Consider the following 8,296-nt stretch of genomic DNA (forward strand, 5'->3'; position numbering starts at 1 on the left):
CTGGGATTACAGGCTGGAGCCACCATGCCTGGCCCAGTTCTTTGGTTTTTTTCTGAGACAGGGTCTCACTCTGTTGCCCAGGCTGGAGTGCAGTGATGTGATCTCAGTTTATTGCAACCTCTGCCTCCTGGGTTCAAGTGATTTTCTTGCTTCAGGCCCCCAAATAGCTGGGATTACAGGCACCCACCACCATGCCTGGCTAATTTTTGTATTTTTGGTAGAGACGGGGTTTCACCATGTTGGCCAGCTGGTCTTGAACTCCTTACCTCAGTTGATCCGCCTACCTTGGCCTCCCAAAGTGCTGGAATTACAGGCATGAGCCACTGCACCTGGCTCTGTTCCTCTACATTTGTTAGTGAGCATTTTACTTTCCCTGATAGTGAAAGATCTTTCCTTTTTCTTCCTACGTATTTGTTCTTTGGTGTCACTCTGATTCATGGATTCTTTTTTTAGTCAAATGTAATATTATACTGATAGTCCAATTCTGATGAATTTTGGGTTTTTGGTTTTTTTTTTTTTTTTAACCTAACAATATATTCTGGACATCACTCTGTGTCAGTTCATAGAGATCTTCGTTGTCGGCTTTTACAGTGACATGCTATTCCATTGTATAGACATACCATAATTTATTCAAACAATTTCTTACATATGGACATTGAGGTTGTTTTTAATATTTTGCAATTACAAATTATGCTTAAATAGCCTTGTACATAAGCACATATATATGTATAAAAATATATATATGTATTTTTTATATATATATGTATAAAAAAATATATATATATGTATAGGCCAGGTGCAGTGGTTCACACTTGTAATCCCAGCATTTTGGGAGGCCAAGACGGGCAGATCACAAGGTCAGGTGATCAAGACCATCCTGGCTAACACGGTGAAACCCACCATCTCTACCAAAAATACAAAAAATTAGCTGGGCATGGTGGCATGTGCCTATAGTCCCAGCTACTCGGGAGGCTGAGGCAGGAGAATTGCTTGAACCAGGGAGGCAGAAGTTGCAGTGAGCCAAGATCGCACCACTGCAATCCAGCCTGGGCAACAGGGCAAGACTCCATCTTAAAAAAAAAAAAAAATGTGTATGTATATATATATATATATATATGTGTGTGTGATATATATATATAAAATTGTTAGAGGTCATTCAGAAATTCAGGATAAGTATCCAAAAGTGAGATTTCGCATCAGAGGATAAATGCTGTGTAATTTTGTTGAATATTGCTCAGTTCCCCTCAACTGGATTGCACCATTGTGTGAATCCCACAGCCTCACCACATAAGTGGTTTGTAAAGATTTTGAGTTTCTGCCATTCTGATGGGCAATAGGTGCATTGCAATTTAAATTTCTGTTTATATTATTATGTAAATAGAGCTTGGATTCACCCACTATGTGAGTGGTTCCTAAAACTTTAATTTCTAGAGCCTTCTACTCAGGCTCCAGGTCCTTATTCTTCAGCCCCAACCCCTCTTTCCTCCCTCTAGATACTTCCTTCCATCTAAACCGCCACGGCAGCCTTCTTCAGCACACAGATAACATCCTCCTCACTGAGTGGGCAGGAAAGGAGGTTCAAAGAATGAAGTGGTTTACCCAGCCAGTAAGTGGAGAATCCAGGGCTAGAGGCCATCTCTTCATTTTTGTTTGTTTGCAGTTTTTTCTTTTTTTTTTCCTTTCTTTCTCTTTATTTTCTTTCTTTCTTCCCTCCATTTCCTTCCTTCCTTCCTCTTTCTCTCTTTCTTTCATTTCTTTCTTTCTTCTTTTCTTTCTTTCTTCTTCTCTTTCTTTCCTTCTCTCTCTTTTTTCTTCTTCTTGTTTTTGTTGAGACCATGTGCTCAGATTCCTAGTACATGACTGTAAAGTTAGGAAAGAGTCCCCGAGACCACTTCCACCTCTGATACCAATTTAAAGTTCAGGGGTCCCCACCACCACCTTCAAGTTCAAGAATCCACTTGGTGGACTCGCAGAACTTACTGAAAGCTATTATACTTACTTACAGTTTATCATAGCAAAAGGACACAGATTAACATCAGCCAAGGGAAGAGACACATAGGGCAGTGTCCAGAAGAGCTTCCAGCAGTCCTCTCCCAGTGGAGTAATGGACTCCTTCTGGAAACTATACACATGGACCATATACATGGAGTATTGCCAGCCAAGGAAACTCACCAGGCTGTTGGTGTCCAGAGTGTATAGTAGGGCTTGATCCTGTGGACTTGGCTGGCTTGACCTTAGTCTATTCCTTCAGGGGTCAAGCTGATATGGTGTGGCCAAATCTCCCACCGTAAATCACATTGGTCTAACATGTTGTTTCTGTTTAGCATGGCCCATGGCCTCCAGCTAAACAAAGCGCTATCATCAAGCAGGACAATCTAAGGGCTTAGAGATCACCTCCCAAGAGTCAAGAGCAAAGCCTAGATCTCACTTCAAGTAAGCTTAAAATTCTTTACTACACAATACCTTTCCTTATTACAGGAAAGGGGGGGTGCCCTGCTGGCCCTCACAGAGGAAGAGCTCGTAACTCATAACCCACATAACTGTAATGAAGGGCATTCCCATCTGACTGAAAAACAGGACTGGAAACAGGCACTGAACATTCCAGAAGGAAAAAGAGCGGCACAGGGGAGCGCGTAAGTGGATTTAATGACGGCTAGTCTACAAGAAAAAGTGCAATCGACTCAGGTTATTGAAAATTCACCCCCAATATTTTCCTCTACTCATCAAATGTGGAACAAAGGGGCTCACTGGAGCTTGCTCGTGGCTCACATCGGAGACAGCAGGCCTCAGTCTTGTTCTCTGATTATAACATCAAGGACCCCTAGATGGCGTTGATTTCCAGCTTGGACGGCAATTAGTTAACAACAAAAAAGGAAACTGAAAGTTCAACAAACCTCTTCTTTTATTTTTTTCAAACTTTTTTTGTTTTTTATTAAACACATTCCACAGTACAAAGCTGTCATGAATAGTATCTGTACAACTGAACACTTTCAATAGCTGTTAAGACACAAATTTATTTCAAACAGATAATTGGCAAACATAATTAATTACAAGTTAGAATTAGACTATCCAAGTGCTTTAAAACATTAATATAGCAGTAATTTACATTTGCTCAATTATGGTTAGCAAAATAAACTGGAAGAGGTTGCAGTGAGCCGAGATCACGCCACTGCACACCAGCCCAGGCTACAATGCGAGACTCCCTCTCAAAAAAAAAAAAAAAAAAAAAGTTATTGACATTCCTTGATCTTTGGAAACAACAGCAAAGGGCAAATCAACCTAATATTGAATAAGGGAGAAGGAGTGCCAACTGGATGCCAATGTCCTTTCCGTGCACTGTCGGGGCAACAGTGCCATTTATACATTTGGACTGTGTACTCGGGAGTACTCGGGAGCTTTGAGAACCTGTTGAGGCTGCAGCCGCAGGTGACAACAGAGATGACTGGGGTGGGAATCATGGGCTTGAGGTTTTATACCACTTAGGAGTGCTCTCCCCTCAGCATGGGCCTCTGAACCAGTCTGACCTGACCTGCAGGCTCCAACACACCAGCGGGCCCTGCCAGAACCTTGGCAAGGCCAGGATGCATGAATTCCAGAGCCAGGACAGCCCGTCAATAGGGCCTTCTTATTTCCCCTTCCCAGGGCTACAACTGCACAGAATAATGATTTTTGACAGTGAAGCCAAATGAATACTATGGGAAGTGACCACTAGTACTCAGGAGTACTTACGAGAAAAAGAATAAGAACAAAACATGTTTGTTACCTCTCTATTATATAATACATACTGCACAACAAATAAAACATCCCGTGTTCAACTTTAGAAATTACATTTTAAAACAAGATTCTCATTAAAAACACACACAAACCACACACACACAATGACAACAAAATAAAAACACTGTAGGAATACTGCGGGAAGGGTTCCAGGTAATCCACACCAACCCTGGTATCAGGTTCTTGAGCCCAGCTCACGGCTAAGTGTGAACACACTGTATTAGTATCTCAAGCACGGGGGCCCTGACCCCAGCAACTTTGAGGTTAAACTGTTATGTACATTATATCTACATGCGAATACAGTATTTTAAGTTAGGAGGCAAGCACACGTATAAAGGTGTTACTCTACCAAATATCAGGAGATGGTTGGGGGACAGAGAACAGTTAATAAAAGGGCTAGCCCCCATGGCACGTGTATACCTATGTAACAAAACTGCATGTTCTGCAAATGTACCCCAGAACTTAAAATATAATTTAAAAATTTAAAAAATAAAAGAGCTATGTTGGGAAATAATATAACTGACTTATAGTTCTTTTTTTTTTGAGACTCGCTCTGTTGCCCAGGCTGGAGTGCAGTGGTGCAGTCTTGGCTTGCCGCAAGCTCTGCCTCCCAGGTTCTGGCCATTCTACTGCTGCAGCCTCCGGAGTAGCTGGGGCTACAGGCGCCCGCCACCACGCCTGGCTAATTTTTTGTATTTTTAGTAGAGACGGGGTTTCACCATGTTAGCCAGGATGGTCTTGATCTCATGACCTCGCAATCCGTCCACCTCGGCCTCCCAAAGTGCTGGGATTACAGGCATGAGCCACCGCACCCGGCCAACTGACTTACAGTTCTTTAAATTAAAAGAAATTGGTGGCCGGGCGCGGTGGCTCAAGCCTGTAATCCCAGCACTTTGGGAGGCCGAGACGGGCGGATCACGAGGTCAGGAGATCGAGACCATCCTGGCTAACATGGTGAAACCCTGTCTCTACTAAAAATACAAAAAACTAGCCGGGCGACGTGGCGGGCACCTATAGTCCCAGCTACTCGGGAGGCTGAGGCAGGAGAATGGCGTGAACTCGGGAGGCGGAGCTTGCAGTGAGCTGAGATCCGGCCACTGCACTCCAGCCTGGGTGGCAGAGCGAAACTCCGTCTCAAAAAAAAAAAAAAAAAAAAAAAAAGAAATTGGTACAGAAAGGAAGTATAATCCAAAAAATATTACTAAAACAACCCAGAGAGGTTTTTCCATTGTCCAACATGTTCCTAATACAACAAGTCAGAATTCATAATGACTTGGATGGTCAAAAGGAGAATGCTAACTTTTGAAAATGAAAGCCGCGGACGTTCTGAGCAGGTAGGTGTTTGGCACCCAAAATTTCACTGAAGAAGAATGCTGTTTCTTAATGTCAAGCCAAAGTGCAAAGCAATATAGAGGTCAAGTCTTCTTTTGACGGTTGATTTACTTCTGTAAAACAGATTCTATGTTCCTTTTCTATGAACAGTTTATATTTGAAACATTAGATTTTTTTCACAGATGAGGGAAGGAAATGCGCTTCTGTGCTACTTTCCAGTTGGTGATGCTAAGGTCTCCTTCTCAAAGTAGAGCCGGAATCAGAGGTGAGAAATGTCGGGACTTGAAGAGTTAGGCTACTTTGCATCTACCCAGCATCTAGAACCAATTCCAGCTTCATAACTCAGCTGTGAATGAACTCCCTTAGGCATTTGATAGCCAAGTAGGCAGTAGTTCAAGACTAGAAAACCCGGAAATGGGTGAAAGTGCAGACTGTTATCTAGAGATGTAAGTGTATGTTCTGGAGGGGGAATGGGTCTCATTCTGGGCACTGGGAGGCACATTTAAGAAATCCCAAATCAAAACAGTGTCATCGTGGGAGCTGCTGATGATTTGAAACTCATCAAACTGTAGCTGAAACACACGTCCAGAATGTTCCACCAATGTGCGCAAACACAAAGTGCTTGCTGGGGCTCGAGGGTCAAGAGCGGCTTGCAAGTCCTAAACTTCAATTTTCCCATCATAGGCCCCACTGACAACCCTCGTTACCAAACCGGATGCATTGGTGAGATGCATTCTTCGGATTCTACGGTGAGAGTGTGGGATATGAACAGGGTGTGAAGTTCTTAACACATTAATCCACCACAATGAGGCTGTACCGCACTTAACGCTTCAGCAGTGGACTGATGGTGATGTGTTCCAAGGACTGCTCCATTGCTCTGTAGGACAGGGCTTCTGCGACCGATTCTTCATGACCCTCTAGGACTCTTAAACAGGAGCCACATTCAATATCCGAGAGCCTAATGGTGTTATCTGATGATCCACTAACAACCAGCCCATCCCTGTACTGGAGACAAGACTAGCTTGTGCCCATTGACAGTACGAACAAATTCACAGGTGCCCATGCTTCAGACTTTGATGGTCCTGTCACCCGAGGTGGACACGATGTATTTGTCGTCAAAGTCTACTACGTCGACAGCAGCTTAGTGGCCAACCAGGACACGGCGTGAAGTGATATTGGTCGCAGAAGCCCTGTCCCACACAGCAATGGAGCGGTCCTTGGAACAGGTCACCATCAGTCCACTGCTGAAGCGTAAGTGCAGTACAGCCTCATTGTGGTGGATTAATGTGTTAAGAACTTCACCCATGTTCACATCCCACACTCTCACCGTAGAATCCGAAGAGCCAGTTACAATGACATGCTCATCGTACTGCAGACAGAGGACAGAGCCTGTGTGTCCGTTAACACTTTCAAACATTCCAGGTTGGTTTTATCCCAGATCTTAATAGAATTATCTTGTGGGCCACTGATAATTTTTTCATCATTGTACTGTAAAGCGTAGATGCCTTTACTATTTTCAGAGCGGTACTGAATCCTCTGCAAGCTGTGTCGGCCACACTGCCAGGTGGATTCTATAGTCTCTATATCCTGGATAATCTTTGGGTATAATGACCTATAAAATGAATTTGGAGGGCTAGCTGTGGGTCTGTTTTTAAACAGGTACTGATCCCCCCCTCTTCTTTCTGAAAGTCCTTTCCATAGGGGGTCAGTGGTTACCATTTGTTCAATCAGCTTCTTCCAAAGCATTCATTCTGAGATCACTCACTGCCATTCTTTACATACCAGCTCTGCTGCACACAGAGACCTGGCATCCAGGTACGAAAGAATATTTTCTGCTATGTGATCTAAGCCTTGCTCAGGTAAAGCAGCAATAAAGTCCTGCTGCAACGTGGGCTTCAGGTAAGAATTAATATGTCCATGCTGCTAATGACACATTCGTGAAATAAGATGTTCCACAAATTCCACCTGATCTGATTCAGACCACTGGTCAAAATATTGGAGACACAGTCTTTTTCTTTTCGGTAGTTTCCTTCTGATGGCCTGCTTCTGGAGACAATCACAGACAATGTTCCATTACTTATCTGCCAAGGAGTATTTTTCTTTGGGGACTCATCTTCATCTTGATCTTCCATAACTGAAGTGTTAGTTCCACATGGCTGGGAGGCCTCATAATCATGGCAAAAGGCAAGAAGGAGCAGGTCACATCTTACGTGGAATGGCAACAAGCAAAGAGAGAAGCTTGTGCAGGGCAACTCCCCTTTTTAAAAACATCGGATCTTGACCAGGCACAGTGGCTCACGCCTGTAATCCCAGCACTTTGGGAGGCCGAGGCAGGTGAATCCTGACCTGAGGTCGGGAGTTTGAGACCAGCCTAACCAACATGGTGAAACCCCATCTCTACTAAAAATACAAAATTAGCCAGGCATGGTGGCGCATGTCTGTAATCCCAGCTACTTGGGAGGCTGAGGCAGGAGAATCGCTTGAACCCGGGAGGCAGAGGTTGCAGTGAGCCGAGATGGTGCCATTGCACTCCAGCCTTCAACAAACCTCTTCTGTCAAATTACATTTCCCAGTGAGGTAAGATTACAATAAGAATTGGCTTTCAATTTGTCCAGTTGGTGTAAGTTCACCTCTTGATTCACTTTGTAAATCTTTGCCACGGGACTGCTGTGGTGGTTGGAAAGATACTCCACTCTCAATAGGAAAAAGTTCGACAGGGATGGGACCAAGGCGTGCTACTTAGGGAGGGAGGAGGGGAGAGGAAGACAAATATGGGCAGAGGGTGGCACAGAACAAATAGCAGGCATCAACTGAGTTTAGCCAGCAGGGGGGCCTGAGTGAGGCCCCCCTGAGGTGCAGTGGGAGAATGGGGTAGTGGGAAGGTGGAGGGTGCAGGGGCGAGGTGGGGAGGGAGGGCTAGGGAGTTGTGGGTGAGGAAATAAACCTTTTTCTGCTTCGCCCCCTGCTGCCTTCTCTACACCAACTAGGCTGTCTTCAACAAGGAGGGGAGGTATTTCTCTTCGCTCTAGTTTCCCTCCCAACTCCAGCTGTCTTTTTCAGGATTTCCAGTCTCCTCCCACCTTCTTGGATAGGAAGCCTGGGCTACAAGCAGCTGTTTTATTTCTTTATGCTGTAGACAAAAGCTAAATAAGTCTCAAACTCAAAACTTGGGTACCAAAGCCTTGATGAT

At 44.2% G+C, this 8,296-nt stretch overlaps 1 pseudogene; it reads right to left on the minus strand.

The window, feature by feature from the left end:
- Positions 1–5,468: 5,468 nt before the first annotated feature.
- On the minus strand, positions 5,469–7,244 carry LOC104664644 (annotated as a pseudogene).
- Between the last annotated feature and the right edge of the window lie 1,052 nt (positions 7,245–8,296).

Source organism: Rhinopithecus roxellana, chromosome 13 (assembly GCF_007565055.1).
Source record: "Rhinopithecus roxellana isolate Shanxi Qingling chromosome 13, ASM756505v1, whole genome shotgun sequence".
In the NCBI taxonomy this organism is placed as follows: Eukaryota; Metazoa; Chordata; class Mammalia; order Primates; family Cercopithecidae; genus Rhinopithecus; species Rhinopithecus roxellana.